At 55.3% G+C, this 17160-nt stretch overlaps 1 pseudogene; it reads left to right on the plus strand.

Moving 5' to 3' along the window:
- LOC144253070 (protein spire homolog 2-like) overlaps positions 1–16176 on the plus strand; it is a 30455-nt pseudogene extending 14279 nt beyond the window's left edge.
- Positions 16177–17160: the final 984 nt, after the last annotated feature.

Here is a 17160-nt window from a genome sequence, read left to right on the forward strand (position 1 = left end):
CACCTTGAGGCTGAGGCTGGGGTGGCCCTGCTGTCCACTGCATTCTTCAGAGCTGTGGCCTGTCACAGTGCTGGGAGCACACCCAGCCCTCCAAGGGAGCCTGTGGGCCAGGGCGAGGGGAGGAGAGAGGGTAAGCCAGGGATGAAAGTCAGAGCCAGGCCGGGAGACACGAGAGTTCACTCGTCAGAGCTGACAGATAACGGCCATCTCGATGGGGGAGGGCAAACGGGCTGGGGTCCTGGGACTTTCAGGGGGAAGGCTTGGGAACCAGAGCCGGGTGGGCCTGATGAGGGTTGGCATGAGGGTTGGTGTGAGGAGTGGTGAGCCTTTCTCAGGAAGGTCCTGGGGCAGGAAAGCAAAACTGTTCTCTTAAAATGGCGGCCGTCACTGAGGATGGCCTTCCAGATGCTGAGCAAGGACCTTGTGCACGGCAGGGCAGTCCCCGTGCAGAGGTGTCAGGACCGGCTCCCCCTCCACAGACCTCTGGTCCCAAGGCCCCTAAAGGCAGACTGTGGAAACAGGGTTCCCTGCCGAGAGGCGCTGAGCCCAGAGGCCTCCACCAAGAGACCTCACGGATTTTAAAAATGAGCTTAAAAAACAAACAAACAAACAAACAACAAACACTTCCTGTGGGCAGGGGTGTAGCCGAGGTGGAGTGCTGGCCTAGCATGCTGGAGGCCTGGGTTCAGACCCAGTGCCACAAACCAAACCAAACCAACAGGTGAAGAACTCGGAGAGCCTCAAGCTTATCCAAAGCAGGCAGAACAGCCCGGGGTGCCTGGTTCACTGGGCGCCACGGCACTGGGTCCCACCCACCCTGCCTGGTGATCCCCTCGTCTCACCCACCACCCACTCCAGTGTGATGACTTTTTAGGTCAGACTTCACCATGTCTGGCTTGGGGTCAGCCAGCTTTCGGCCTCTGAGACTCAAGTACCTGGAAAGGTTCATCTTGGCTCACAGTGTCCAAGTTTCTGTCCATGGCAGTTGGCCCTGTGGCTTTGGGCCGGTGTGGCTCAGGACTTCATGGCGGGAGCACAGGGCAGAGGAGGGAAGGGCTGGGCTGCACTCTCCCTCCGAGGGCACACTCCAGCAGAAGACCTTGCAGTGGAACCTCTGGAAGGTCCACCCCTCTCAGTGGCACCCCAGTGAGGATGCCTGTAGGGAGCCCCTGACCCTCTGCATCTGATCAGGCTCAGCTCCCCGAGGCTCCTGGAAGGGACGGTGTGTCCTGAAGGCTCTCTGCCGATCCTTTCCCTTGGATCAGCACATGGGACTGCGTGTTGGTTCCTCTTTGCTGTGTGGTAGCATTCCCTGTGAGTGTCCCGAGTGCGGTCTCACTCTCAGCTGGAGAACGTTCCAGTGGCCGCGCTCGGGACCCATCAGTTCAGCACCTGGAGAGAGCTGCTGAGGCACTGGTCCCACGTCTGTTGGATTGCGAGGGGCCAAGCTGTTCTGCAAAGTGGTGTGCCGCGGGCAGTCCCTTCAGTCACGCACCTCACCGTGTTGTACCTGGTGTATCCCCTCAGTGGGCCGTTAGCTCCTCCCTCCTGGCCTCTTACTGGGCCTGGCCACTCCCCGCCTGTGAAGGGGCTGGCAGCCTGCCCAGCTCTGGGGCGCCCTGCACTGTTCCCTGCCGCCTGCCGCCTGCGCCAACCCCTCTTTGTCCTGCAGATGGTGCAGTCGCTGGGCTTTGCCATCTACCGCGCACTGGACTGGGGCCTGGACGAGAGCGAGGAGCGCGAGCTCAGCCCACAGCTGGAGCGGCTCATCAACCTCATGGCCAACAGCGACTGTGAGGACAGCGGCTGTGGGGCAGCGGACAAGGGCTACGGGGGTCCAGAGGAGGAGGAGGAGGTTGCAGACGGTGGCCCCCGGGCCCTGCGCACCTTCTCCCAGGCCATGCAGCTGTGCGCGGTGCGGCTGACTGACCCTCGGGGTGCGCAGGCCCACTACCAGGCTGTGTGCCGCGCACTCTTTGTGGAGACGCTGGAGCTCCAGGCCTTCCTAGCCAGGGTGCGGGAGGCCAAGAAGGTGAGCTTGGGAACACAGTGCTGAAGGTGGGGCCCGCGGATGGCCAGACCCGAAGGGGATCTGGGGGGTGACTAGTGGGTACCTTGCCCCTCGGTGGGAGTGCCCCAGCTGCTCTGGGCTGTGTGCTGAAGCCTCATACATTTTGGCCAGGTTTTTGGAGAAGGGAACCAAGGCCTAGGGAGGCAGCAACTGGCTCCTAGCCTCTGCCCGAGCCTCCTTCCTGCTGCCTTAAGCCAGCTGTCATGATTCTGTGAGGGAGTCCTGCTTGCTGCCCCCACTTGCTCCCCAGGTCCCAGTTTCTTCTGAAGACAATGCCAATGGCAGTCCCTTCCCACCTCTCAGAACCACACAGATCCTTCAAGTGGGGTGGGTGGGCAGTTCCGTGGGGGTACCTGTGGGTATGTGCTGTGCCTGGCCTTGCTCTCCAGGTACCTCTCTAAGTTTGGGCCCATTTTGCAGGTGGGCAGATGTAGGCTCTGGGAGGCTGGATCCTTGCCAGGAGCTGCAGAGCCAGTATAGGGCAGGGCTGGTCTCCCTGGGCTCCCAAGCCACAGTTCTCCTCTGGGGCTGTCCTGATCCCCCTGGACCTCAGGGATGGTGTGCAGTCTGCTCTCCCAGCTCCCAGCTCCCAGCCCCTCCTGGAGGAGTTGGTGCTGTTCAAAGGGAGCTGATGGGTTTGTTTGGCAGTGTCCTAAGTGCAGGGACCCTGGGCCCATCAGCTTTCCACAGAGGAGAGAGGGGTACCTGGAGAGGTCAGAGAGATTGGCTGCACTCCTTTGCTTAGGTGTTGGAAGGTAGTTTGGGAGTTAACTGGTATGGTCCCTGACTCCACCCTCACCTTTTTGGGTGCTCTTTCCTTCTAATACAGAGGGGTTCTTGGCAGCTTCACTGACCCTTGGGTCCTAAGAAAAGGCTGGAGCTGCCAGCCTCCCCTGCAGCTCTCACATGCCGAGATGGGGAGGTTACCAGCCCATGGCCTGTTCCTGTGGTCATCCCACCTTCTCTCCAGCTCTTCCTTGACATCCTAGGGGTGTTCTCCCGACTCCACAGACAGTTGGTGGTCCTGATGCTTTCCTCCTTCCTTGAACTTAGCCTGTGTCTTGTTGCTCAGTTTCTCACCCAGACAGCAAGGCTCCTGTTTCAGCAGGAACACACAACTCTGGACGTCAAGCCATTGGCCTGAAGTTCAGGGAACTGGTGGTAGGGGGCACAGAGACAGGTCCCTCGGTGGGGTGCAGCTGTGCTAGTCTAGGTGGGCATTTTGGAGAGAAGCAGCCTGCTCAGGATGGGAGAGCCACCCTCCTGCCCTGTGCCACTGGGCTGGCAAGGTCCCACCTGGGGACTGCTGTTAGAATGGCATGCCTTGTGCTTCTCTGAGCTGGCAGTAATTCTTATAGTGTCTCAGAGCCATTTGGCAAGTATTTTGGGGTGCAGCCAGGGTAACCGGTTCTGTCTTGGTCAAGAGTGGCTGTGGACTGAAGGGCAGATGCTTCTTCAGGACAGGGGAGTCAGAGCAGTCAGGCTGCCACTGAGATGCAGGGCAACCGAGGCAGCTAGTCCAGCAGCCTTCCCTAAATTCTCAGCCCAGAACAGTCACCTGACAGTCCCTAATGCCAGGATGTTTCCTGGCCCTCACCATGATGTTGGCATTTTTCCTGGTTTGGGAATGATCCCCCCCCCGTACCTGCTGGCAACCACACTGGCCTGCACCCACCACCATCTGCTCAAACAGTTTGAGGACCTAGCCTGTGCCATGTTACGGCAGGTCCAGCTGCAGGTTCTGAGGTGCTGGGTTCCATGTGGCCTCCCGTGGGGATCGTGGTGGAGGAGCAGCTGTGAATGTCTCAGGAGAATGTGTGGGCCATAGCCGGCCAAGGTGCACCTGAGGAGGTGTTGTGTGCACTGAGATCCGGGCTCCCACCCCTGCCACACCTCCCTGGGGTATGTGGATGAGATGGGAGGAGGTGCCACATGGGTACTAGATTCTCACCAGCCTCTACCCAGAAGGAGCCACCTAGAGCTGACGGACAGGTACCTGTCTGGTTCCGAGGTGGAGAGCGTGGTTCTCCCAGACATCTTCCCGAGCCCCACAGCCTGGGTCAGGGCTCCACAGGTCCCCTTTCAGCTGGTTAGCAGTAGCCGTGTGGTGAGGAAGCCCATGTCCCATGTCTGCCACCTTCCACCTTCTCTGGACTAACCAGATGTGTGGTCTCAGATGCTGCAGAAGCTGGGGGAGGATGAGCCTCAGGTGGAGAAGCCGCTGGCGGAGCTGGACAACCTGGGACACACAGACTGGGTAAGACAGGAGAGTCACCCCAGGGCTGTGCCGGGAGGCTGCACAGGCTGAGGGCCCTGTCTGTCTCTGGGGCAGGCCCGGCTGTGGGTCCAGCTCATGCGGGAGCTGCGCCATGGGGTAAAGCTCAAGAAGGTGCAGAAGCAAGAGTTCAACCCCCTGCCCACCGAGTTCCAGCTCACCCCCTTCGAGATGCTGATGCAGGACATCTGCACCAGGAACTACCAGCTGCGCAAGGTCATGGTGAGCGCCGAGCTCCTGCCCGCCTCTGCTGGGGGCCCTGGCTCCTTAGGCTGAACACTGAGCCCCTTACAGCACACAGATCATGAGTAAGGCAGGTGTGGCCCTCGGGCCCCATAGCTCAATGTTGTGTTGGGGACACAGTTTGACCAAGAAGATGGGGAATACGGAGATCGCCCTGGAGGCCTGGAACTGAGGCTGCAGGGCTATTCCACCTAAGGAGCACCCAGCAGCCCTGGCGTGGGCTGATGCCACTCTTGGAACTTTATGATTATCATTAATTTTACTGCTGAGCCACATCCCCAGCACCATTTATTTATTTATTTATTCATTCATTCATTCATTTATTTATTTTGAGAGTCCCACTAAGTTGCTTAGGGCCTCACTAAGTTGCAGGGCGGGCTTTGAACTTGTGATCCTCCTGCTTCAGCCTCCCTAGCTGCTGGAATTACAGGCGTGTACCACAGCTCCCAGCTACTCTTAGAATTTTAAATGAACAGGTTCATTCATTCCCGTGACAACCCTTTGAGGTGGGTACTAGCAAGCTCCTTTCTAGAAGAATCCAAGGTAGACAGAGATCAAATGGCTGGGCTTAGAGGTGTGAGTACTGGAGGTGGTAGCTGACTACCTGCCATGTACCTGTCCTAGAGACAGTTTGGTCGCAGGGAGCCGATGCCATCAGAGGCAGGTCAGAAATGAAGGCCAGGCTGTGTCAGGGGCTGAGTGAGCCCTCCCAGTCACCAGCAGACAACCCCTACAAACTCAGGTCAGCCCCGGTCTGAGCTGGGGCTTCTTTGCGGCAGGTCGATGAGGACATCCCTCCACCAGTGAAGAAGGATGCATATGAGCTTATCCTGGACTTTATCCTCTCCCGGCCTCCGCTGAAGCAAGTGCCCATGCTGTGCCTCCTACAGGGCGTTCCAGCCCTGGTGCTGTCCTGTGTCTCACTTGCAAGGGGTGCCTGAGCATACCTCTGCCGAACCATGGGGTGGGCTCTGCTCCCTGTCTCCTGGCTGGAAGGTTGGGCATGGGCCCCGGACCTCCGTCCTTCTAGAAGGATGGTGCTGGTCACCTCCCCCAATGCCTGTGGCAGGCAGAGCTCTTTTGGGTAGTACTCCTTCCTGGAGAGCCAAGAGTTAGCGCCCTGTGTCCTGTGAACCTTGAGTATCTCCCCACTCCTGAGCGTCCCCTGTCACTGTCTAAGTCCCTCCTACCTCATGCTTCATCCTCTTTGCAGGTCTCAGAGAGAAGGCTGCGCCCCTTGCCACAGAAGCAGAGGACCCTGCATAAGAAGATCCTGGAAGAAATCAAGCAGGAGCGGAGGCTGCGCCCTGTGGGGGACCAGCGCTTGGGCACCCGTGGTGAGCAAGAGGAGGGGTGATGGGAGAAGAGACCCCAGGTGGCCCTGGATGAAGTCCCCCACTTCCCCTGGTGACTCCACAAATCAGGAGTCGGTGTCGGCTCCACGAGATCCTAGGTAGAGGACGTCCCAGTTTGTAGTCTGGCCTTGTGAAGTTCAAGGTGCCCTGACTTTACTCTGGGTTTTGACCTGACTTTGTACTTTTTGCTATGATAAATTTCAACAATTAGGCAGAAAACAAAATAAAACCGAAGTTTTGGGGTCTGGGAAAATCAGGCATTTATTCAGATGTCTGAGACCTGATCTTCCCGGTCAGAGTGGAGACCATCTGCAGTCCTTGTACTCTGTCTCTGAGGGGCTAGCCTGCACTGCGCCTCGGGTTGGGTGTCCAATTTGTTAGTGACTGACGAGCCCTCAGGCTTCCATTCTGTAAAGTAGGGAACTAAGCCAAACCCTGTCTACCAGGCTGGCCACACGGGTCCTGTGCGCCTCCTCCCCACTCACGTCCCACCTGCCTGGCCTCCTGCCTCCCAGGGTTCGGCTCTCTGCCCTGTATCCTCAGTGTCTGTTCTGGCGATGTCAAGTCCACTTCCTGCATCAACCTGTCCGTTCCCGATGCTGGGAGCAGTGTGCAGCACTCGCGACCCCGAGTCCTGCTCAAGGCACCCACCTTGGCTGAGATGGAGGAGATGACCACATCTGAGGACAGAGCCCACAGAGGCTCCTGAGGACCAGAGGGGGCCACAGTGCTCAGCTGGGTGGGGCATCCACTGCCAGGGCTACTGGCCAGTGGTGGCAGGGGGGCTTAGGGCCCTTATCCCATCTTGGCAGCTCAGAAGTAGCTTTGGGATGCTGAGACAGTGGCCTGGGACCAATTCTTCCCACAGCAAAAAAAAGCTGAGAATAGATGTGACCCATCATCTGGGGCCAGAAGGCTAATCAGTCCCTGGTTGATAAGAAAAGCTGTCACTCTGGCTGCCCTCTGACCACAGCCCTCCCCTTCCCAAGAGGACAGGAGATGACTCCTGTGGTGGTCCTCTTGGTGGGCTCAGCTTTCTCCTGTACAACTCTCCGGGACTTTCTAAAGACCTCAGGGGAGGGTTGGGTTTTTAAGGCACTTGCTATGAACTTTCTAGTAGATGGGAAGCCCAGCAGTGGGCGGAGGGCAGCCTAGGGTGTCTGTGGACCTCGTACCACCCCTGGGTCCGGTGCCTCAGTCGGGGATGGGCAGGGCACTGAGAGCATCGTGGCCAGGGCAGGGCTATCTGACGTGTCTGCAGGAAGAAGAGTCGCCCTGTGGGGAGGTGGCACTGAAACGGGACTGCTCTTTTTCGGAGCATGACCTGGCTCAGCTCTGGAATGAAATGGCCTCTGGCCTGCAGCCAGCCACACAGCCCCCAGGAGGGACGGAGCCACCCCAGCTCTGAGCAGGCAGCGTGCACACCTGGAAACCCAGCACTCGAGACCAGGGCAAGTGCTGCTCCCACCTCCTGCCTGACCTTCCCCTCAGATCTGCCCAGGGCAGCTCAGGCCCAGGCCGTCCTGAGCAGGCAGCTCCTGAGGGTACAGGAGCTGCTACTTGCAATAAGACCTTCAGTCTCCCACTGACACCCCCTTTCTCACTTGAGGACATTTTCATTTACTATAAAACATTTCCTCAAGAACTTGATTCTCCAGCCTCACTGTATCTCAAGGCAGCTGACACACAGCAGGGAAGCTGCCTGGCCAGACACCAGCCAGCTCACAGTCCTCTCTGTGGACAGAAGAGTCCCTCGTAGGCATGTGGGTCGTTCCACAGGTTCCTTTCCCGCTGGAGTACACAGAGCATCAGCTGGTGCTTGCGGCCAGGCAGGGTTAGTTCTTCTGAGAGCTGTCAGGTAGTGGGTTGTCAGCCCCCAGGGATGGCCGGCCTCTTGGTGGCCTGCATGGTCCCCTGAGCAGCCCTGCAGCCTTCTGGCCACTCTCGGGACAACCCATTGGTCCTGATGATTCCCTTTCCGGGTCGGAGGCTGGGCCAGGCCTTTCTACACCATGTGCTGCCCAGGTCTCTCTCTGGGCCAGCTGTCCCTTTTCCCCTGCCCTGGAGCCTCCAGCATACATGTGGGCAGGGGACCCTCCTGGTGTGTGCCTGCCAGTGCTCAGACTGCCTGCTGCTCCGCGGGGGCTTAATGCTGGCTTGTCATGGGGCTCAGTAGAAGGACCCTTCAGGGCATGGACCCTGGTACAGGTCCCCACACGGGGGACATGCTTTCTACTTGACTCAACTTGATCATCCTAGCCCACAGAGGCACACACCACCCCCTTCACCCACAGCCCTCCAACCAGCACTCCGCCAGGTGACCCTCACAGGCCTGTGTTCTTTCAGGTTCCTGTCCTGTGAGTGTCCAATCCCAGCCGGATCCCAGCTCCCCCCAGCTCAGCAGCCTGAGCTCAGCAGACAGACTTGAGGCTTCTGCACCAGACGCCAGGCACCTGTGGATGGTGAGTGATGGTCCTGTGGGGACCTCTTGAGTGAATCTTTATGATGTCTGAACACCAGCTGTTGCTAGGGAGACCCAGGCTCCATTCCTGGGGTCTGGCTGGGTCTGGCCTTGTCCCCGAAGCCTCGGGTTGTGCTGCTGGTGCTGTCTGGGACACTGGTCTTTGCTGCCCCCTGCTGGAGCACATTGGCACTGTGACCCCAAGAATAGAGTGTGTGAGTTGAGGCAGCTGTGAGCCCTAAAGGCTGCATCCTGGGCCTTCTGTGTAGCATACATGCTGAGAGATGAGACCCTAACCTGGCCAAGATTTCCCTGGTTCTCAGTCTATCAGCAGAGACCAAGTCTTATGCAGGGTGGTGCAGAGATTCTGCCTACCCCTGTCCTGAGGCCCCCGCCCCAGACCTGTCAACATATGATTCTATCAAGCGAGGTGACAGGAATGAACGGAGCTTCAGAGGCACTCAGGCAGGTGGAGGGGTGCTGGGTGTGGTTGGCAGCAAGACACCCCTCTGAGAATGGGTGTGGAAATGCTTTGAAAAGTGTTCTGTGTGAAAGGAAGGCAGTGCTGTTGATTTTAACTGGACGGTGACCCTTGTCCCTTTAGGGTTAGTTACTGTTCCTGCATTAACATTCCTTCTCAAGCTGCACAGGCCCGTAACCCCAGCCATGGGAGGCTGAGGCAGGAGGATTGCAAGTCAAAGCCAGTCTTAGCAACTTAGTGAGACCCTGTCTCAAAATGAAAAGTAAAAAGGGCTGGGGATGTGATTCCCTCAACTAGGGAGGCTAAGAGTGTGGGGTTCAATTCCTGGCACAAAAATTTTTTAAAATAAACAAACAAATAAATCAATAAACGGGTAGGCATGACTTAGCATGTGCAAGGCCCTGGGTTCGATCTCTAGTACCCTACTCCCCAAACAGTTATCCCCATTTGGCTTTTTAAAAATTAACATTTAGGGGCTGGGGTTGTGGCTCAGTGGTAGAGTACTTGTCTAGCACACATAAGGCACTGGGTTTGATCCTCAGTACCACAGAAAAATGAAATAAAGATTGTTTGTCTACCTACAACTAAAAAATGAATATTTAAAAAAAAATATGGGCTGGGTTGTGGCTCAGCGGTAGAGAGCTTGTCTAGCACATGTGAGGCCCTGGGTTCAATACTCAGCACCACATAAAAACAAATAAACAAAATAAAGGTATAAAAAATTAACATTTATTGTCAAGTGTGAGGGCTACACCTGTAATCCCAGGTGAGGCAGGAGGACCACAGTTCAAGGCCAGCCCAGATGAAGTGCATATACCTGTAATCCCATCAACTCAGAAGGCTGAGACAAGAGGGTCACAAATTCAAGGCCAGCCTCAGCAATTTAGTGAGGCTATAAGCATCTTAGCAAGACCTTGTCTCAAAGTAAAACATAAAAAGAGCTGGGGATGTGACTCAGTGGTTAAGCATATCTGGTTTCAATGCCATATACATATATAATATTAATATATATATATATATATATATATATATATATATATATATATATATATAGGCACAGTAGTGCATACCTGTAATCCCAGCAACTAGGGAGGCTAAGACAGGAGGATCGTGAGCTCAAAGCCATCCTCAGCAATGGTGAGGCACTAAGCAACTCAGTGAGACCCTGTCTCTAAATAAAATACAAAATAGGGCTGGGGATGTGGCTCAGTGGTCCAGTGCCCCTGAATTCAATCCCTGGTATCCCAACCAAAAGTAAAAATAAAAATTAAAAAAAGGGCTAGGATATAGTTCAGTGGTACAGCATTCCTGGGTTCAATCCCTAGTACGCCCCCACTCCAAAAAAAAAGAAAAAAATCAATATTTGTTATTCCTTAAAGCTTTTGAATGTCAGGGCCCTGGCTGTGTCTTCCAAGCTTGCAGTTGGGTTATCAGCAGGGGCTGCAGTGTCATTTGAAGGCTGTCTGGGGGCTGCAGGAGCTGCTGCCCAGACAGCTTCTCTCACGCTAGGGGTATGCCACTCAGAGCCTTGGGGACCACTGAACATCCTCACCACATGGTGGCTGCGTCCCCCAAGCAAGTGGACCAGGAGAGGGCCAGGTGAAAGCTGCAGTGTATTTGACAATCAGGTCTCAGCCATGCTTCCACTATTCATTGCACATGAGTCATCAAATCCAGCGTGTTCCCAAGGGGAGAAGAATTGAGAACCACTTCTGGGTCCAGGAATCAGAGACATGTTTTAAAATTCAGCTTTAACATTCTGGAAGTGCTTCTGAAAAGTTTGACTATCAAAATCAGAGGTGGTGGCTGCCAGGCTTGCTCTGGCACACACGGTGCCTCCCCTGCCTGCAGGCCATGGTTGACCTGACAGCAGAACTCCTGGCCATGGCAATGGGCACAGAGCCTGGACCCAAAGCCAGAGGCTCTAGGCCAAGTGGAGAAGAAAGCAGGGTCCAGATCCTCTCCCCTGCCACGAAGCCCCATACGGACGGCCTGCTGAAGACCCAGACAGGATGCCCTCCCAGCTCTGTCTCTGGCACTCACAGGCTGGGCCCTGGGAACACAGTTGGCCTTTGGAGCTCTGTGTGCCCAGCACCGGGCTATGGGCTTTATATATGTTCCCTCAAAGGAGCTGAAATCCACCCCATGGACAGAGGAGTGAAGCTCAGTGAGGTCCACAATGAGTTCCGTGCTGAGCACTGGGAGGTAGCACCAGGCTGACTCCGTGCCATGCTGGATGGACAGGGCACCTATTGCATGGTCAGTGGAGAGGAAAGGGAGCTCAGTTTGAAGACTTCCAAGGGGAGGAAGATTTGAAATGTACTCTGGCAGTCTTTTGGGGGGAGGGGGTACCTGGGGTTGAATTCAGGGGCACTGGACCACTGAGTCACATCCTCAGCCCTATTTTGTATTTTATTTAGAGATAGGGCTGATTTGCTTAGCGCCTCTCTCTGCCTGAGGCTGGCTTTGAACTTGCAATCCTCCTGCCTCAGCCTCCCAAGTCTCTGGGATGATAGGCGTGCACCACAGCCTGTCCTCTGGTGGTGTGGATCAGCCCAGGGTGTGTGTTTTCAGGCAGCTGGGGAGCTGGGGAGCACGGGCAGCCAAGGGTGGGGACCGGGAGCTGGAGAGCCAGCAGGGGAGTCTTGCTGCAGCAAAGCCTCCTCAGAGAAGGCGGGAGCTGTCTGACTTCAGAAAGCCACAGAGTGCTTGGCCCCAGGAAGGGATGCAGCTGGTGGGGCCCTGCTCTTGGGCTGCGTGAGCAGGACCCTCTGTGCAGGAGGTCCACCACCCCGTGGAGAGCCTGGCCCTGACTGTGGAGGAGGTGGTGGGTGTGCGTCGCGTGCTGGTGAAGGCCAAGATGGAGAAGTTCGCCCAGGACCAGGAGCTCTTCAGCAGCCTGAAGAGGGGGAAGGTAGGATCTCTCCTGATGGGAGGTCAGGGGCAGGCCAGTGTGGACAGGACCTTGGTGGGCCGTGAACACAGCTGAGCCCCAGCGTGCCTTCTTCCCTCACAGATCTGCTGCTGCTGCAGAGCCAAGTTCCCACTCTTCTCCTGGCCGCCCACCTGTCTCTTCTGCAAGAGGTGAGCCTTCAGTGCACCTGGCTACCAATTAACAAGGAGGAAGAGGAGTGGGCCTTCGGTGGGCAACCCACGTGATGGTGGGATATTCTGTCACCTGCCGTGGCTGTTGAGTCCTTGGGATTGGTCAGTGCCACTGAGGAGGTATTTTTCCTTTGCATCTGTTAGGGGTGGATTTGTGGGACTCAGCCTCCCCCCATGGATTCCCACAGTGGGCTTCCTGGGCAGAGCAGGCAGGGGCTTCAGTGGAAATAGGGACTTGTCTCTTGGGCATCGATTTCCTTCATGTGTTGTGGGAAGCTGCCTGGGCTCTTAGCCAGACACACAGGGGCCCTCTGGGCAGGAGTCTGCCCTTGACCTGCTTGTGGTGGCTCTGTTGGCAGGTGGGTTAGCCCTGGACCCTCCTGTTGGCCTAGGAACTCTGTGGGCTTTTCTTCTCAGTAGCAACGCCAGCCTTCCTGTAGACCTGCACGTATGTGCTGAAGCAGCATCTCCTTGGCTTCTTGAGGCCGGGAGGACACATGTGAGGGTCTCTCCTCCTCCCTCCGTGCTCCTCCCTGTGACTAAAGACCAGAAGATGGTAGTCTTGGGGAAAAGTAGGCTGAGGAATGGAATTTTGAGTTCTATTTAAATTAAACATAAATAGCCAAGGGGCTCTGACCTTCAACCCAGATGGGGTCACAGGCACCTTCCAGCTGGAACAAGATGGCGGAATGGGAAATGGTGGTTTCCAGGGTACTGTCAACACACAGGAAGCATCTAGGTGTGGGGTCTGAGCCAGGATCTCCTCAGGGCAGGAGGCAAGGCTTAGTGTGGAGGGAGGACTGGCAGCGGAGTCCTCAGGGCACAGCCGCATAGAAAGCCCCCAGAGAGGTCTCCTTGAGCCGCTGGAGGAGAGGTGCGAGGAGATGGCTAGGGACAAATCCATCCTAAGGCAGGCCCTGGCAGGCAGCCCCTGGGCCCATCTGCTCACCACTGGCTCTGTAAATAAAGCTAGTCGGAGCACACCCACAGCCATGCACTTACACATTTCTCATTTAGCCACATCTGAGATGTTCACTGTCCTGCCCTTTACAGAAGTGTCCGCTTACCTGTGTCCTAAAGATTCAGTGGAACAACCTGGCAGGGTGGCACATACTGTGATCCTAGTGAATGAAAATGGCTGGAGATGTTTCTCCATGGTAGAGCCCTGCTAGGCTCAATTCCCAGTACCACGTGGCAGGGGCACCTGCAGACTTAAAGGAAAGTGATAGGTACTCAGGGCCAAGTGTCATGTCGGTGTCCACTAGCTACCGCTGGAGTGCCATGATTTTGGAGCATGGGGTGGAAAGGCAGGCGGGTCTTGCCACACAGGTGTAGAGTAAGTCACTGGAGTCGGCATTTCTCCAGGCCTGACAGGTCATTATGGAAAGACCTGAAAGGACCAAACTGCTTCCAAGTTTCTTCATTGTTTCCCAGAACACAGCTGAAGAATGGGAATCGCCGAGTGCGGTGGTGCACACCTCTGATCCCAGCAACTGAGGCTGAGGCAGAAGGATCGCAAGTACCAGGACCATAAAGTAAATAAATAAATAAAAAGGAACAAAACATACGCCAGAAAAAAAAATGACTTGGTATCCAATCAGAGATTGCTAGGCAAACAAAAAATAAAAAAAAAACAAAAAAAACAAAATTAATGATAACTGGGCTGGGGCTGTGGCTCAGCGGTAGCGTACTTGCCTGGCATGTGTGAGACACTGGGTTCGATTCTCAGTACCACATATAAAAAAGAAATAAAATGAAGATCTGTCAACAATTAAAATTTTTTTTAAATTAATGATAATGTATTGTTGAGTTTTTGGTACTAGGGATTGCACCCAGGGGCCCTTTACCTCTAAACCGCATCCCCAGCCCTTTTTATTTTTTTATTTTGAGACAGAGTCTTGCTAAGTTTCTTAGAGACTCACTAAGCTGATGAGGCTGGCCTCAAACTTGTGATGCTCCTACCTCAGCCTCCCGAGTTGCTGGAATTATAGGTGTACATCACTGTGTTTGGCTGTTATTATTTTTTAAATATTTTTTTAGTTGTTGATGGACCTTTATTTATTTATATATATATCAAACCCAGTGCCTCACACATGCTAGGCATGTGCTCTACCACTGAGCTACAATCCCAGCCCCTGTTATTATTTTTTAATATGGTGCTAGAGATGGAACCCAAGGGCTTGCACATGCTAGGCAAATGCTCCGATACTGAGCCAAGTCTGCAGCCCCAACCCAGGGGTTTGTTGATGGAAAAATCAATGTAGGACATTCATTCCAGAGGACATAGCCCATTGTTCTAAAAAATGAGTCTGGATGATTTCTCTCACTATGGAGAAGAGATGTTGGTGTATCTTTATAGAATAGCTTACACAGTACCTCACTTCCATTTGTAAATAATTTTGTTATTTGTGTATAAGAGTTTGGAGGATGAAGGCTGTATTGCTAACAGAGATCACCTCTGTGGGTGGGTAAATTGTAACACTGATGTTTGAATCTTCTATAAGAAAACCTTTCCATATAACATTGGGCATTGGACTACAAGCATGTTCAATGATGCTGGAAACTGAGCATCTCAGCAAGAGGCCTGTGCTTAGATGGTGCTTCTCAGTGAGGCAGGTCTGGCACACCCCAGTATGGATGCATGAAGACTACAGCCAGATGCACCAGGAGCAAACTGAGGGGCTGAGGGGCACTGGGTGGGAGACCAGGAGGAGGAGAAAAAGAGCCAGGAGTGAACCGTGAAAGCCCAGAGCCACCTGGCATCAGGCAGATTGCACGGATAGTTGCAGGGTCTGGGGTGGGACCCAGGGGCCTGGAGGCAGTTGTGCCTTCCTGGGTCTCTTCACTGCCTCTTCTGTTCTCTTCCAGAGCCGTCTGCACTTCCTGTAGCATGAAGGTGAGGATCTCCTAGGATCTGCAGGGTCTCTCCCAGCTGGGATGGGCATGGACCAGCGCTCCAGCCCCACAGGCACCTCACCATCACTTCCTCCAGGCAGACCCTGCCCTACACTTTCCAGGCCTGCTCGGCTTTTTAGGAAGCAGTGAGCACTCCATGTGAGGAGGTCGCCCCTCTTGAAGCCTCCTTCCTGGGAGTGCCTTCCCCCAGATCTGTCGTTGCATTTGTGGCCCGGTGACATGCAGCATGCATTCAGGTGAACAGACAGTGTCGCTCAGAATCGTGTCCATTGGCCTCAGCTTGGAAACAAGCCCACTGAGGAGGGCCTCTGCCCACCTGTTTTCACACCCTCCTCAAGTTTCACCCTCGACAGTACCAACTTCCTCCTCCCCGGTGTTGAACACCGATTGTGTCTAGGGCTCACATTGCACCCTTCCTGGTATAAAGGGGTACAGTTCCCACTCCTAAGAAGTCCTCTCTCATGGAGCAGAAGACACTGTTGGGGTATGACAGGAAGGAGGTCCTGTTGGGTATCGAGCCAAAGTGCCTGTGGGGCCTGCCACGCCTCCCTCTGTTGCAGATGAAGATGCCTTCTAAGAAGTGTGCACACATCCCTGTCTACACACTGGGTTTTGAGAGTCCTCAGAGGGCACCCACTGCCATAACCGTGAGGGCGCCAAGGAGAGACGTCTTCCAGTGTGTTCCCTGGCCTGGGTGCTGGTGTCTGTGGTGGTCAGGCTTCTGCAGGGACTTGGGAGCAGGAGCAGGGGTTGGCCTCACTTGTGTGAGGACGCCCCCTGGAGGTGTAGTTCAGATGGCTTTGGAGGGGTGGGGAGGCATAGTGGTGAGATGGAAACTGAGCTGGGGTGGTCAGGACCCAGAACTCCAGTTCCTGTCCAGAGCCCTTCTGGGATGCTTTTTGCTAGGCATTTTGCTTCCCCAGGACTCTGTGGGTTTGTGGTGGTGAAGGGGAGGGGCAGGCAGCAGGAGAGCCTAGGGGACTGCAGGGCCCCTAGGATGTGTGAGCCCTGCTGGCTCCCCAGCCTGACAGTCCTCTCTGGGTCCCCACCCGCCCCAGATCCCTGCAGGGGCCTCAGTGGCGAAGTGTGGAGGAGGACTTCCCCCACATCTACGCCCACGGCTGCACCCTGAAGGATGTCTGCAGTGACTGCACCAGCTTCGTGCGCTCCAGCTGCAAAAGTGTGGATGTTCTCAACGCCACGCCGCGTCGCAGCCGCCAGACTCAGTCCCTCTACGTCCCCAGCAACAGGACTCTTGACTTCCAGTGATGGCCCAAGGTGGCCAGGCCTCTGGGAAGGGACCTGGCTCCAGCCTGCTCCAGGCTGAGGCTCTGCTCCCAGTGCTGGGCCCGGCTGCCCGCCATGCTCCTGAACTGTGCATGGACATATACATACCAGATGCCTTTATATAATAAACACACAGCCTATATATTTATACACATGGTTTCCTGGCCCCATCGTTCATTTGGGGCCAGGCTCCCTCCAAGACCCTGGCCAGGGTGTTTCCTTTCAGGACTCCTTGGAGGAGCAGGGAGGGGAAGGGATAGATTTTCTCACTGAGAATGGAGGGCAGAAGGCTCTAGGTAGTAGAGCTCCGGGCCTCTGTTCCAGTTCTTGTCTCCACCTCAAGAGTGAGAACTGGCAGTTTTCCCTCCCCAGGAAGATGTCCAGGCTGGGATACGGCACCTGGGTTCCCAGGTGGAGCAGAGCACCCTGCCTGTCTCTGCTCTCCCCAGGGGGTGTGTTAGCCAGCTTTCCACAACTGTGACAAATATCTGAGACAAACAACTTAAAAGCAGGAACAATTTATTCTGGGTCCTGGTTTCAATCAATGGTGGCTCGGCCCCATCACTCTGGGCCTGTGGTGAAGCAGCAGCATGGTGCGCAGCATGTGGCAAAGCAGAGCTGCTTACCTCGTGGTGGCCAGGGAGCAGAGTGAGAGAAGACAAGTCCCAACAGGTCCCCCAGTGAAGCCCCACTTCCTGAAGTTCCTACCATCTATTAATAGCAGCATCGGCCTGGAACCAAAGCTTCAACACCTTGCCTCTGGGGGGCGCCTGAGATCCAGACTCCCCACCCACCTCCACCCCAGGTCTCCAGAGGCAGGTGCCCTTCACACCATGCAAAATGCATTCAGTTGGTCTCCAAGAATCCCCTGGTCTCGACAGTCTGAGCATTCCTCACAAGTCCAAGATGCTGCAGGTATGGCACACATGCCTATGATCCCTGCTATTTGGGAGGCTAAGACTGGAC

Source organism: Urocitellus parryii, unplaced genomic scaffold (assembly GCF_045843805.1).
Source record: "Urocitellus parryii isolate mUroPar1 unplaced genomic scaffold, mUroPar1.hap1 Scaffold_90, whole genome shotgun sequence".
Classification (NCBI taxonomy): Eukaryota; Metazoa; Chordata; class Mammalia; order Rodentia; family Sciuridae; genus Urocitellus; species Urocitellus parryii.